The sequence below is a fragment of the Jaculus jaculus genome, chromosome 7, assembly GCF_020740685.1.
Source record: "Jaculus jaculus isolate mJacJac1 chromosome 7, mJacJac1.mat.Y.cur, whole genome shotgun sequence".
In the NCBI taxonomy this organism is placed as follows: Eukaryota; Metazoa; Chordata; class Mammalia; order Rodentia; family Dipodidae; genus Jaculus; species Jaculus jaculus.
In genome coordinates, this window is record NC_059108.1 from 122,239,514 (window position 1) to 122,255,467 (window position 15,954).

The following is a 15,954-nucleotide window of genomic DNA, read 5'->3' on the forward strand; positions in this document are numbered from 1 at the left end:
GCAACAGACAGACAGAAGGAGGGTGAGAGAAAGAGAGAGAATGGGCACACCAGGGCTTCCAGCCACTGTAAACAAACTCCAGATGCATGCGCCCCCTTCTGCATCTAGCTAAAGTGGGTCCTGGAGAATCGAGCCTCACTCAAACTGGGGTCCTTAGGCTTCACAGGCAAGTGCTTAACCACTAAGCCATCTCTCAGCCCAAGGAAACACTGTTTTACAACCAATACTTTTAGTTTAATCTTGGATAGAAATTAATTTGATGTATATTAGAAAAAAAAAATTTTTTTCAAGGTAGGGTCTCACTCTAGTTCAGGAATTCCCTATGTAGCCTCAGGGTGGCCTCGAACTCACAGTGATCCTCCAACCTCTGCCTCCCAAGTGCTGGGATTAAAGGCATGCACCACCACACCCGGCTCTAGAAATTGTTATTAACATAAAGCACTTTTATATCTTACCTATGACTTAAAATTGATAAAGCTTAGGCAAGCTATCTTAACAAAGTTTGCCTAACAGGAGGATAAAAGTTAGTGACTGAAATTAAATCACTTAAACCTAAATTGATTAAACCTAGTGACTGCCATTTGATAGAATTAGCATAAATAAAACAGGAGCTATCTTTTTAAAATTCTTTTTATTTATTTATTTTGATATTTCAAGGTAGGGTTTTGCTGTAGCCCAGGCTGACTTAGAATTCACTATGTAGTCTCAGGGTGGCCTGGAACTCAAGGCAATCCTCCTACCTCTGCCTCCCCAGTGCTGGGATTAAAAGTGTGTGCCACCACGCCTGAACATTTTTTATTTTTATTTATTTATTTATTTGAGAGCAACAGAGAGAGAGTGAGTGAGAGAGAATGGGCATGCCAGGGCTTTCAACCACTGCAAACGAACTCCAGATGCATGCACCCCCTTGTGCATCTGGCTAACGTGGGTCCTGGGGAATCGAGCCTCGAACCAGGGCCCTTAGGCTTCACAGGCCATCTCTCCAGCCTTTGTTTTGATTTTTTGAGGTAGGGTCTCACTCTAGTACAGGTTGACCTGGAATTCACTATGTAGTCTCAGGCTGGCCTTAAACTCATGATGATCCTCCTACCTCTGCCTTCCAAGTGCTGGGCTTAAAGGCATGTGCCACCATGCCTGGCTAAGGACTATCTTATAATCACAATGTTCTCAGGTCTGAGAAACTTTATCTTGAGGAATTAAACACCTATAAGTGAATATTTATCTTAAAACTCAGTTTCCCCAATAGTTAATGCCTTAGCAAATACAGAAACAAAGTTAACTTAGCTCAGTACTTTAAAACTAGTTTTAACATCCCCTAAGTCATGGACAAATTAGCATCAGTGAGCTGTTAATGAGTGAACCTTAACCATAAGACTCAGTTTCTCCAGTAGCTAAAACCTTGACAAATAGAGGAACCTAACTTACTTTACTGAGAGCCTTAAAGCCAGCCTTTATAACCCTTAAACCATGAGTATATTGATGTGGTGAACTGTTGGACTGTTTCTCTACTCATTAAAACCTTGGCATCAAGTAGATATATTTTAGATTTTTATCCAGTTAAATGTTCTAATGGAGAGCCCCTTCGCTGAGTGACCTTCATCACCAGTTCAATCTTCTAGTGCTGCTTGTCTTTAATTTCTTTTTTCCTTTCTCATTTTCTGTTCTGTCAGCCTCCCCTCTTCTTTTTTTCCTGTTTCCCTTCTCCCCCCACCCCTCTCTCTCCTTGTCAATCTTGGAAGCCAATCATCCCATCTGAAAAGAAATGGGGAAAAATAGAAGAATCTAGAATCAGCTTATGCCCCATCCTTTCTCACATCTTCTAGTTGGAGAGGGGCATCCCTCCAGATTGGGGAAAAGAAATTAGAGCTATTTTTAAATCTCCTTCCTACAGGAGCACTGGTTGTCTCCCCAATCAAAAGGGGACATGTAACATAGTCTGTGTGCCTCCTGGAGCAAGGAAGGGCCAGGATTGGATATCCGTGCTCAGCCTGTAAGGCCAGCCAGCTCCCAAGCTCGCGTTCCTCCAGCCCGTGCACATGCCTCACATCACAGCATATGAGGAGTGTCAACTGCATTCTAAGCCCGAGTGCAAGGATTTCTGTGCTTACTCCTATCTTGATAGCTTAAATGCCCTTGGGGGGTCTTCCTGGGACCCTTGTCCCGTCTCCCCTGTGTGAGAGCCTGGGATATGGGTCCCCACCCTGGTCTGTGAATGTTTGGGATCAAAGGGTTGTTACTGTTTTAAAGGTGATCTCTGGTTTTATTACCTTAAGCATGGGGTTTAGAGATGTGACCAGTCACATCTATCAGAATCCTGCCTTTTGTTGATATTTGAGAGAGAGAGAGGCAGACGAGAGAGATAACTTACACAATGCCTTTCTGTCATAATATCTGCTTTTACCCTGATACACACTTTAGGTAAGCCTGATGGTTGTCTTACTTAAGGAGTTTATAACCTGATCCAATGCTTTGACTCAGTTTACCCATTTGACTTTTTTTTGTCTAGTGAGAAATTTCATTGGAAAGAGGTGATTTCAGGGGTTTAGAAGACAGGAACTATAAAGAGAACCGAGGTCATATGTGGTTTGTCACTTCCTTTTCTTTGTCAGAGACAATTGGCCATTTGATTGCTAGTCAGGGTCTGGAGGACACATGGCTTAAATTTGCTTGGGGTCTGAGACAAAGGGGGCACCAACCCTTTTTTCAGAGTCCAACTTGTCATGGCTTTAGCATATAACAGTAAGCAAGAACAAAAGGAAATAACAGCAGAGAGCTAAGCATCTGGACAGTCCATGACCTATTTTATTTGTCTATTTGCTTTTACCTAGGAAATTTATTTTACCCATTTGTAATCACAAGATGATAGGGTCCTGTATGTGTCTAACCTGGTTAGACCTTCAGAGAATGTGAATTACATCTGTGCTTATGACTTTGTGTGACCCACCAGGACAGGACATCACCAGTGTCTGATGTAAGCTGAATTTAGATTTAGTCTTTGTCTCTCTGTAAAAATTTTAGAGCATCTTTAAGAGTCTGTAAAAAGTTTTAAAAATACTTAGTTTGGGGCATGGTATTTATCTGTGTTTATCCTGAAAATTAGCTTTTTGTTCCTTATAAAAGGAAATCAGTTTTAGGCAAAATTTGGTCTTTTCATATTTCTCTTACCTATGGATTTTATATAACCACTTGATTTGAGACATTTCCTGGTTAATAAACTCCATGAAATACATTTTTAAAATATTTTTTATTTATTTGAGAGCGAGAAAGAGGCAGAGAGAGAGAGAGAGAATGGGCACAATAGGCATGCCAAGGCCTTCAGCCATTGCAAACAAACTCCAGATTCATGCGCACCCCCCCCCCCTTGTGCATATGGCTTATGTGGGTCCTGGAGAATCAAACCAGGATGCTTTGGCTTTGCAGCCCTTAACTGCTAAGCCATCTCTCTAGCCCAAAACACATTTTTTAAAGGTATAAGCCTATGAATCCAGGCAAAACATGACAACTGTTTGGGGGATAATTTTTATCAGTACCTGTAACACACTTGAAAATGATTTTATCAAGAATAGCTAAGGCAGAAAGAAAGGAAGGAAGGAAGAAAGGGAAGGAGGGAGGGAGGGAAGAAGAGAGGGAAGAAGGAAGGAAGGAAGAAAGAGGAAAGAAAGAAAATAGCTAAGTGAGATTTTTTGTTTTTGTTTTGAAGCAGGCTGTCCTAGAACTCAGGCCAACTGCCTTCTCCTTTCAAGTAACAAAACCATCACAACCAACAGGATTTTGTCATTTCCATAATCTCTTTAAATACCTGACAAATTATTAGCCACTATATTGAGTAGAATTTTGTCGTTTTCAATAATCTTCTATGCAGGTTGAAGTTGATCTAGAACATAAACTCAGTGACCATATTCATGACATCATGGGACAATTTATGACCTGTTTGTATAGAATTTTTGTTTAGTGTAAGCCTCAGTTAAATCTGACTTTTAAGGACAAAAACAAAACAAAAAAAAAGAAAAGAAAAAGAAAAGAAAAAATTTTGAATAGATAGAATGCCAACAGAATCTTCAGGAGAAATCTGTTGGACTGTTTGGCTTAGGAAAGCCATACTATAATTTATCACACAAAATAAAGAAACCAGGGGCTGGAGAGATAGATTGTTTAGCAGCTAAGGCATTTGCTTGCATAGCAGAAGGACTCAGGTTTGATTCCCCAGGACCCATGTCAAGTCAGAGGCAGTAAGTGCCAGGGCCCTTTATTGTGCCCCAGTGGCTTTTGTGCGAGCCCCTGACTCACACAAGTTAGGCTCCCTGGTCCCTGTTGCTATCAGCAGTCAAATGTCCTCACCCAGTGTGGTGGGCAGATCTGGGGATAGACTGGATCCCGTCTGACCCAATGCCAAAGGTCCCAACAGTGTCCAACCATGTGTCTTGTAGCACAGGAGCTTGTAATGGAATAAAGAAATGGGGGGAGGGATCTAGAACCAGTGTGGTGGTGCACACCTTTAACCCCCACACTCAGGAGGCAGATGTAAGAGGATCACTGTAAGTTTCAGGCCACCCAGAGACTGCATAGTGAGTCCCAGGTCAGCCTGGGCTAGAGTGAGACCCTACCTCAAAAAAAAAAAAAAAGCCGGGCGTGGTGGCGCACGCCTTTAATCCCAGCACTTGGGAGGCAGAGGTAGGAGGATCGCCATGAGTTCAAGGCTACCCTGAGACTACAGAGTTAATTCCGGGTCAGCCTGGACCAGAGTGAGACCCTACCTCGAAAAAAAAAAAAAAAAAAATTCTGGCCAGCCACCTTAGGTTTCTGCAGCTCCATGTGGCCACAAGCCTCCCCCCTCCCAGCTCCAGCAGAATAAGCTCCCAAACTCTGCAGTTTACTCAATCTCTTCCTCTGACCTTACTTAGGCCTTTTTATCCCCATTAATCTCTTCTTCCACTTACATGTATATATTATATATACATACATATATATATATATATATATATATATATGTATATATATATATACACACACATACATACACACACACATGCATATACACACATATATACATATACATACATTCATATATACATATACATCTATATATATAGTACCATCCTATAATATATATATAGATAGAGAGAGAGAGAGAGAGAGCCATCCTACTAAGTCCTCCCCCTCCATTTCTATTCCTTTTATATCCCCTTTCTAGCTTACTGGCCTCTGCTACTGAGTTTTATTCCTACTCACATAGAAGGCCAGTCATTTGTAGCTAATATCCACATATGAGAGATAACATGTGACATTTGGCTTTCTGGGCCTGGGTTATCTCACTTAGTATAATCCTTTCCAGATCCATCACAAGAATAAAGTCCAAATGGATTAAAGACTTTAACATCACACCAGAAACTCTAAAACTGCTACAGGAAAAAGTAGGGGAAACCCTTCAACATATTGGACTTGGCAAGGACTTTCTGAATACAACCCCTCAGGCAATTAAACCACAAATTAACCACTGGGACCTCATGAAATTACAAATGGCAAAGGACACTGTGAATAAAGCAAAGAGGCAACCTGCAGAATGGGAAAATATCTTCGCCAGCTATATATCTGATAGAGGATTAATATCTAGCATATACAAAGAACTCAAAAAGTTAAATAATAAGAAATCAAACAAGCCAATTAAAAAATGGGCTATGGAGCTAAATAGAGAGTTCTCAAAGGAAGAAATATGGATGGCATATAAGCATCTAAAAAAATGTTCTATGTCCCTAGTCATCAGGGAAATGCAAATTAAAGCTACATTGAGATTCCATCTCATTCCTGTCAGATTGACTACCATCATGAAAACAAATGATCATAAATGCTGGCAGGGATGTGGAAAAAGAGGAGCCCTTCTACACTGTTGGTGGGAATGCAATCTGGTCCAGCCATTGTGGAAATCAATGTGGAGGTTCCTAAAACAGCTAAAGATTGATCTTCCATATGACCCAGCTATAGCACTCCTAGGCATATATCCTAAGGACTCATTTCATTTCTTTAGAAGTACATGCTCAACCATGTTTATTGCTGCTCAATTTATAGTAGCTGGGAAATGGAACCAGCCTAGATGTCCCTCACCTGATGAGTGGATAATGAAGATATGGCACATTTATACAATGGAGTTCTACTCAGCGGTAAAGAAGAATGAAGTTATGAAATTTGCAGAAAAATGGATGGATCTGGAAAGGATTATACTAAGTGAGGTAACCCAGGCCCAGAAAGCCAAGCGCCGCATGTTCTCTCTCATATGTGGATCCTGGCTACAGATGATTGGGCTTCTGTGTGAGAAGGAAAAACCTCAGTAGCAGAGGCCAGTAATCTAAAAAAAGAGATACAAAGGGAAGAGAAAGGAATGGAGGAGGGTATTTAATAGATTGGTATTGTATATATGTAAGTAAAAGAGTAGATTAATGGAGATGAAAAGGCCCAAAGTGAGGTCAAGGGAGGAGATTGAGTAAAGGAAAGGTGGAGGGAGGGCTAATCAAAATCTAAGAGGATATAAATAAATCTTATGGAATCCTCCAGTTTTGGACAATGGAACACTCAGGAGCCGTAGATCATTGCTAGAAAATTTTCAGTGCCAGGGATGGGATACCTTCCAGTGAGGTGTTGGCCAGGTAGGTCCCTGATGCTCCCAAAACATCACAGGCCATTGCTGAGGCCCTTGGTTTGCCACCAGGAATCGATGGTAAGACCCTATTGCTGAAGACACCACATACTTGGGCTGCAAGTCCACTGAAAAATCCTGCTGGAACTGAGCTGATAACCTCCTTCATGTAGACCAGCTGACAGAAAGCTGGAAGAAGCTGTTCTACATGTAGTTCAATGGGAGAAAGAGATACCAACAGTGAAGATGCTCAAAGGTGGACACTGCAAGCCTTATGGTTGGCCAGCCAGAGCAAATGAGCCAATGGGTGCAATAATGGCATGTCTGTCATGGTGGAAACCAACTGCCCTCCAATTGGACTGGAGGCCTGCTCCAAGGGAGGGAATACATCCCTGATACTGAAAACTTAAAATAGGGGTAGTCATGAGCCCTAGGGTGTAACATCTGCTGATGTCTGAATAAATGTATATACTATGCTTATCAAACTGCTTAGTAAGCACTTCTCTTAATACTCATACCCTTATATTAATGCTACTCTCACTTTGGGTAGAGAATCTTCTCTTTTCAGATGGCAGTGACCTTGGGACGACTCAGAAGGTAACATGGTGCTGGAAAGAAGTGACTAGACTACCGAATAATGTCTCAATCACAACTTCCAAGGCTCAGGAAGAGTGGCGAACAGAATGTAAGAGCCAAAGGAACGATAGGACTTCTTACAACGTGCTCCCTCCAGACATAAAATGGCCTGCATATCCATGACCTCATAGTGCCTGACACTACCGACACACGACCATCATAAGACAAGGAAAAGATCATGACATCAAAATAAAAGACACTGATTGAGATGGAGAGGGGATATGATGGATAATGGAATTTCAAAGGGGAAAGTTGGGGTGGGGTAGGTATTACCATGGGATATTTTTTATAATCATGGAAAATGTTTTTAAAAATTGAGAAAAAATTTAATTTAATTTAATTTAAAAATAAATGAATTAATTTTTAAAATAAGACTCTTAGAGTAACCACAAAAGTGACCCTAGGGCTAGGAACTGAGCATTCAGAACACCTAAGTTTATGGGGGACACCTGAATCAAATCACTGGCCAGGGGTGGAATATGGTGGTTTGAATCAGGTGTCCCCATAAACTTAGATGTTATCGGGCGCTAGGTTCCCAGCTGATGGAGATTTAGGAATTAACACCTCCTGGAGGGAGTGTATTGTTGGGGGTGAACTTATGGGTGTTATAGCCAGTTTCCCCTTGCCAGTGTTTGGCACACTCTCCTGTTCCTATGGTCCATCTTATGTTGGCCAGGGGTTGATGTCCGCCCTCTGCTCATGCCATTGTTTTCCCCTGCTATCGTGGAGCTTCCCCTCGAGCCTGTAAACCAAAATACACCTCTTTTTTTCCCCACAAGCTGCTCTTGGTTGGGTGATTTCTACCAGCAATGTGAACCAGGCTGCAACAGTGGTGCAAGCATCTGGAGTTCAATTTCAGTGACTGAGACATGCCAATTCTCTCTCTGTGTCTCTGACTCTCTTTCTCTCTCTCCCTCTTGCTCTCTCTGTCTCTCTTGTGCACTTGCTCTTTCTAAAAAAAAACAAACAACAACAACAACAAAAAATCTAGCCTCAATGGTTAAATGTTCGTGCCACTTACACATGAGGGCCTTTCCCCCCCAACTTCCCGCATGAGGGTCTTTTAGTCCAGAGATCACCAAGTTCAGCTATCCACAATCCATGTTAAAAGGGGGCATGGCAACAGCACATCCATACACCAGGTGTGGGTACTGGGCAATCTCTGGGGCTCTGATGGACAGCAGCTCTGGGTTGAGGGAAGAAACCATCTTAATGGAATACATAGAGAAATGAAAGAAGGATAGTAAGTGCACTTGCGCACACCTGCATATACCACACACACACACACACACACACACACACACACACACAAAACTGTACAGGCTAAGAAGTTTCACAAGTATCTAGTTATAAAAGATATTCGTGTTCTTCGCTTTTTTTAAAAAAACTATTTTGATTATTAGAAATAGTGTCTTTGTTCTCTGGAGTCATAGCATTAGCTTATGCGGTTTGGCACTTCAGTAGAAAGTGAAACATGTATTTGACATTTACCTAGATACCAACTGAGAGATGAAATGATATGTTCTCTTGACCATGACCTTGTAAAAAAGATCAAGGGCTGAATCTTTTTGCTCTCAGTACTGGACTTCAAAACAGATCTCAGAAGCTCAGTGGGAAATGTCAGCAAGGCGAGGCAGCTACTGGAAAGAACTTACATTTAGCACTTAGCAAGTTTCTTCAAGGAGATTTAATGCTTCTGCAGTCATTTGGAAGGCCTCACAGCTAGTTCCCTACTAAATTCAGTTGTAGATGAGTTATATTAAAAAAACATATATAGGGCTGGAGAGGTGGCTTAGCGGTTAAGCGCTTGCCTGTGAAGCCTAAGGACCCCGGTTCGAGGCTCAGTTCCCCAAGTCCCACGTTAGCCAGATGCACAAGGGGGCGCACGCGTCTGGAGTTCGTTTGCAGAGGCTGAAGCCCTGGCGTGCCCATTCTCTCTCTCCCCCTCTATCTGTCTTTCTCTCTGTGTCTGTCGCTCTCTAATAAATAAATAAATAAAAATTAAAAAAAAAACATGTATAGTCTCACCTCTATGATAGTCACAGTTTCAGTGGTTTTGGGTTCCTTTTTATATTTATTTGACATAGTAGCAGAGAGAAAGCTGCAGACAAAGAGAGTGAGTACAGGTGTGCCAGGGCTTCCTGCCACTGCCAACAAACTCAGAACACATGTGCCACTTAGTACATCTGGCTTTACATAGGTACTGGGGAATTGAATCTGGACCATCAGGCTTTGCAAGCAAGTGCCTTTAACCACGGAGCAATCTCTCCAGCCCTGTTTTATTTTTTGGGTTTTTTTTTGTTGTTGTTGTTGTTGTTGTTTTTTGAGACAGGGTCTCACATAGCTCAGACTAGCCTCCAACTCTAGGTCCTCCTGTCTCTGCCACCCTAGTGCTGGGAATACAGAGGTGTGCCACCATACCCAGCTTATGATAAATGTCCATACATTGTCTGCTTGCAGTTTCATATATGTACTGCTGGTCAGTTGACTCATAATGTTTGTTAAGTGGTGAGTCTGGGATCCAGGCTTCATGATCTCCTGTGGCCTCTGGACAGCCTCTATAGTGGATCCTCTGATCTGTTCAGCAGATGAGCAGCAAGAATTGATGGGGCTGGAGAGATGGCTTAGCAGTTAAGTTGCTGGCCTTCAAAGCCTATGAATCCAGGTTCAGTTCCCCAGGATCCACATAAGCCAGATGCACAAGGTGGTACATGAATCTGGAGTTCCTTTGTAGAAGCTGGAGGCTTTGGCGTGCCCATTCTCCCCCGCCCCTTTCTCTCTCAAATAAATAAATTAAAATTTAAAAAAAATTTTTAAAGAATTGAGGGCCATAACTGGAATGGTTTTATGACTGTGGTGGTTTGAAAGTAAAATGTCCCATGTAGCCTCAAGTGTCTGTGATTAAGCCTCCTACGTGGTCCCCAGCAGGTGGAGCCTTACTGGGGGAGATGTGTCCCTTGGGGGTTTATTAGGCCAGCCCCTGGGTGTTTGTAGCTGGCTCACTCAGACTGCTCCCACCAGGCCAGAGCTGTGAGCCAGCGCCGCACTGTTCTCTGCCATAATGAGACTTCCCCTTGAAAACCGTAAGCCTGAAATAAGCCCTTCCCTTCCATAAGCTGCATCTGGTCAGGTGTTTTGTCCCAGTTGTAAGAAAGTAACAGCCAGGCGTGGTGGCGTACACCTTTAATCCCAGCACTCAGGAGGCAGAGGGAGGAGGATTGCCATGAGTTCCAAGCCACCCTGAAAACTACACAGTGAATTCCAGGTCAGCCTGGGCTAGAATGAGACTCTGCCTCGAAAAATAAAAAAGAAAGAAAGAGAGAGAGAGAGAGAGAATATACTAAAATGGCCAAACCTCCGTGTTCTGAAAGTGAGGCATGATAGAACTGTTTGCTTTTGCTGCACCATTTGTCAGAATTCATGCTGTCCCAGAGTTGTAAAGACAGGTTGATAGAGAGAAAAGTTGGTCTATGAATTATAACCACAACTTCAACTTCTTAGCCTCATGTAAACATTTCATAAAGTCTTTGGAACACATAGTTCCACCTCATCAGCTAAGGAGCAAGTTCTGGATATGGTGTTGATAGGTCTCCCTAGTTACAGGGTGTGTTTAATGAGGAAGGGACTTTGGGTCTTCAGGCATTGAGTAAAGCTGGCTCTTTCTGTGGAAGCCTTGTTAATGTCTCTTCTCTAATACACTATGGACCTTTACTCAGTGCACTTTCCACTCTGTATTTTTGCTGTCAGATACTAAAATGTACCTCTAAGTAATCACAAGCTATGTGATATGTTGGAAGTTGGTATAGTTATGTGATGGGATTCAATTTGGGAAGCTGGTCTCTACTGGGTCACAGGCTAGAGGAGCAGGTCGTGCTGGACATTTGACAGTGACTGTCACCAAGGGTTGGTGACATGCATGCACTACTTTGGGGGCCTGTATCAGCATCTTTTATTTAAAAAATTAAAATAAAAAAATAAAATGGCCAAACCTTCAACCCATTGGATTGGCCAAAATTAATAGACATGGTAACACATAACTCAATAGAAGCTGGGTATTGTATGATCTCTCAAGAGTACCCAGTGGGGAAAGAAAGATGATTGCCACCGGGTTGTGGTTGGACTTCGGGGCTCCTTACATGCTTACATGCTTCCTGCTTGGAGTTCCTTGAACATGGGTGGAGGAAGTCCAGGCTCTCATGTCTCTCTCCCCTGACTGGGCTGGGAGAGGGGTCCTAGCGTTCAGCAGGAATGAAGGTCCCTGCTGCCCCCTAGTGGCAAAGTGGAGTGAATGTTTTCAGCCGGGTGAAGTGGTGAAGTTTAGCTGTTTCACTTGGCCTTTGTCCACCAGGCAGAGAAAGCCTCAGGGCTGCGTGCGTGTGCGGTGTTTGGCTGGAATAGTCATTATCTATTGGCTTTCAGTCTTGCTAGGCTGCTGCTTTTGTCCTTTGGAGAGGGCAGGTTTTCCTTCGGGGTGTGTGTGCACATTATCCAGTTGCTCTTTTCTCCAGAATTCAGCCTGGGCTTCACAAGGCAAAGAGAAAACCCACGGCGTGCACACTGCGTCATTCCTCCGACCCTAGGGTCTCTAGCCAGTCTGTCTTCTCCCCACCTTTCAGATCAGATCAGCTTATATTTATGTTACACAGAAAGTCTAAAGAGGGATTGAGAATGTAGCTTGCATAAAATTAAAAAGAACAAAAAATTTATAATCCTGTCTCCTAAATAAATCTTTTCACTTTTCCAAGCATTTGAGTTTACTTATTTCTACATTCATTCATTCATACATTGGTATTTTGTATCACTCTCTCTCTTTTTAGTTTTTCAAGGTAGGGTCTCACTCAAGCCCAGGCTCCTAGAATTCAATATGTAGTCTCAGGGTGGCCTCGAACTCACGGCAATTCTCCTACCTCTGCCTCCTGAGTGCTAGGATTAAAGGCGGTCGCCACCATACCCAGCATCGTATGTCTCTTTTAATTTAGGTAACTTGCTTACTTCTGCATGTTAAAAGAGTGTCTATCTACACACTGGTGATACCTAACTTATCTCACTCCCCTTCAAGGCTAAAGGCACCAAAATAACAGTAACCATATCATCTTCCTGTCAGCTTTGTACATTGTCCTGTGCCAAATATCCTGAAAGCCCTGATTGTTGGCCTTAACCTGCACAGTCATCTCAGATTCCAGGAACAGACAGACCACTCTCACCCCATGAAGGCAGTTATCCTCATAGCAAAATTGTATTCTGGGATTGGACAGATGGCTCAGTGGCTGACATGCTTGCCTGTGAAGCCTAAGGACCCAGGTTTGATTCTCCAGGACCCACATAAGCCAGATGCACAAGGTGGCACATGCGTCTGGAGTTCATTTGTAGTGTCTGTGGACCCTAGCACACCCATTCTCTCTCTCTCTCTCTCTGGCTGCCTCTTCCCCTCTCTCCCTCTCTCTCTCTCTCTTTCTCTCTCTCTCTCTTTCTCAAGTGAATACATTTAAAAAAAAAAAAGATTTTGGGTTGGAGGAATGGCTTAGCAGTTAAGTTGCTTACGTACAAAGCCAAAGGGCCCAGGTTCAATTCCCCAGGACCTATGTAAGCCAGATGCACAAGGTGGAGCATGCATCTTGTTTGCAGTGGGTGGAAGCCCTGGCACACCTATTCTCTCTCTCTTAAATAAATAAATAAATAAATAAATAAATAAATAAATAAATTTTTAAAAAGACTGTAGTCTGGAGTAGACTCATATCTTTTTGAAATGTATATTTTTAAATTTATTTATTTGACAGAGAAAGAGAGAGAGAGAAAAAAATGGGCACGCCAGGGCCTCCGGCCACTGCAAATGTAGTTGAGATGTGTCCACCCCTTGTGCATGTGGCTAATGTAGGTTCTGGGAAATCGAACCAAGGTCTTTTGGCTTTGCAGGCAAATGCCTTAACCGCTAAGCCATCCCTCCAGCCCTAGGATCATATCTTGAAAACCAACTTGTCCTCTCAAGAAATAAGAACTTCTGGGCTGGAAAGATGGCTGAGTGGTTAAGGCATTTGCCTGCAATGCCAAGTGACCCAGGTTCAATTCACCAGGACCCATGTAAGCAAGATGCACAAGGTAGCACATGTGTCTGGAGTTTATTTGCAGTGGCTGAAGGCCCTGGTATGCCCAATGTCTCTCTCCCTCTGCCTCTTTTTTGTCTGTTTGTTTGTTTTGCTTGGCTTTGTTTTGTTTTGTTTTTCAAAGTAGATCTTACTGTAGCCCAGGCTGACCTGGAATTCACTATGGAGTCTCAGGGTGGCCTCGAATTCATGGCAATCCTCCTACCTCTGCCTCCCGAGTGCTGGGATTAAAGGTGGGTGCCACCATACCCAGCCTCTCTGCCTCTTTCTCTCTCTCTCTCAAATAAATTTTTAAAAAATTTTTTTAAAGAAATAAGAACTTCTTTAGGCTACCTTGCAGAACCAGAATTGAGATAATAATGGATTAGGCCACACATTGACCAGAATTGTTTTTATTTATTTATTTTTTCAAGATAGGGTCTTGGTCTAGCTCAGGCTGATATGGAATTCACTGTGTAGTCTCAGAGTGGCCTTGAACTCACCAATATCCTCCTCCATCTGCCTCACGATTGCTGGGATTAAAGGTGTGCACCATCATGCCTGGCTCGGAATTACCTAGTTATGCATACATACCCTACCATAATTCTTCCTTGATTTAAACCTATAGTTTAGGTCAATACTCTAAAGATAAGCTTGGACCCTCTTCCCAACACCCATTGATTAAATCTCCTATCTGCTTTTGTTAAAAAAAATATTTTTATTTTTATTTATTTACTTGAGAGAGAGAAAAACAGAGAGAGAGGAAGAGAACACCAGGGCCTCTAGCCACTGCAAATAAATCCAGATACATGTACCACCATGTGCATCTTCTGGCTTACATGGGAACTGGGGAATTGAACCTGCATCCTTAGGCTTTACAGTAAGCACCTTAACCACTAAGCAATCTCTCCAGCCCCTGTTTTGTTTTGTTTTGATTTTTGGTTTTGGAGGTAGAGTCTTGCTCTAGCACAGACTAACCTGGAATTCACTCTGTATTCTCAGGCTGGCCTCGAACTCATGGTGATCCTCCTACCTCTGCCTCTTGAGTGTTGGGACTAAAGGTGTATACCGCCATGCCCGGCTCCTGTTTGCTTTTTTATGATTATTATATTTTATTTTTTGTTTATTTATTTATATGACAGCAACAGAGAGAGAAAGAGCCAGAGAGAGAGAATGGGTGCACCAGGGCCTTCAGCCACTGCAAATGAATTCCAGATGCCTGTGCCCCTTTGTGCATCTGGCTACTGTGGGTCCTAGGGAATCGAGCCTTGAACTGGGGTCCTTAGGCATTACAGGCAAGCACTTAACTGCTAAGCCATCTCTCCAGCCCTCCTGTTTGCTTTTCACATTACTTTGTGCCTTAATTGGAATGGGTGGTTGGCTGAGCCTAACCTACTACATCTGCCAGAGATTTGCACTAAAACTCAAAGTACATAACTCTGACTAGAAGAAAAATCTAAAAGTCTTCATTTGGCACACATGTGTGAATGCACACTGGATCACACCTGTGATTGTGACAAATTGTGATTTTGAGCTTTTAGTTGTAAAAAATAGTATCAAAGTCCTACGAAACTTCCTGAAGTAATTTTTTTGGAGGTAGGGTTTCGCTGCAGCTCAGGCTGACCTGGAATTCACTCTGTAGTCTCAGGATGGCCTCGAACTCTCGGCAATCCTCCTGCCTCTGCCTCCTGAGTGCTGGGATTAAAGGCGTAAGGCGTTCACCACCACACCCGGCCTGAGAGTCTATAATGTAATATGAAGATCTTGATGCAAAGAATTTGTGCAAAAAAATGCCAGAAAATAAACAACCTGAAGGAAATGTACTAAGTTATAAATAAAATAGCTATATACTCTTCCACCATGGTAAAGATAAAGAGTTCAGCCACTTGTTTCAGATGCAGGACACTGAGAACTCAAGCTGGAAGCCTCCTCTCTGCTGGCCAGCTTTGTAGCCCGCTGGGGGAGAAAAGTGATCAGTAGTCATAACAGTGGACTCTGTGAGCTATACAACTGATCAGCCAGGCAAGATACGCCTATTCATGCAATAGTGGCATTATGGTTTATGGGGGTAACCAACTGCTCTCTGGTTGGATTTGAGTCTTGCTGCATGGGAGGGAATTCATTCATTCGTTCCTGGTACTGAAAACCTAATCAAAAGCCTATCGCTGGGAAGGTCATAGGCCCAAGGGCAGAAGCAACTATTATTTGGCTAAATTGACATGTTGTGCCCATCAAATTGTCCTCTAGGTATTTTGCTTATGCCCATTGATTAGAGCTGCTCTCACTTTTGGTCAGAAAAGTTTATTATTATTTTTTAATTTTAATTTTTATTTATTTATTTGAGAGCAACAGACAAGAGAGAAGGAGACAGAGAGAATGGGTGCACCAGGGCTTCCAGCCACTGCAAACGAACTCCAGATGCATGCGCCCCCCTTGTGCATCTGACTAATGTGGGTCCTGGGGAATCGAACCTCAAACTGGGGTCCTTAGGCTACATAGGCAAGTGCTTAACCACTAAGCCATCTCACCAGCCCATTTTTTAAATTTTTTTATTGACAGCTTCTATACTTACAGACAATAAACCATGATAATTCCCTCCCTTCCCCCACT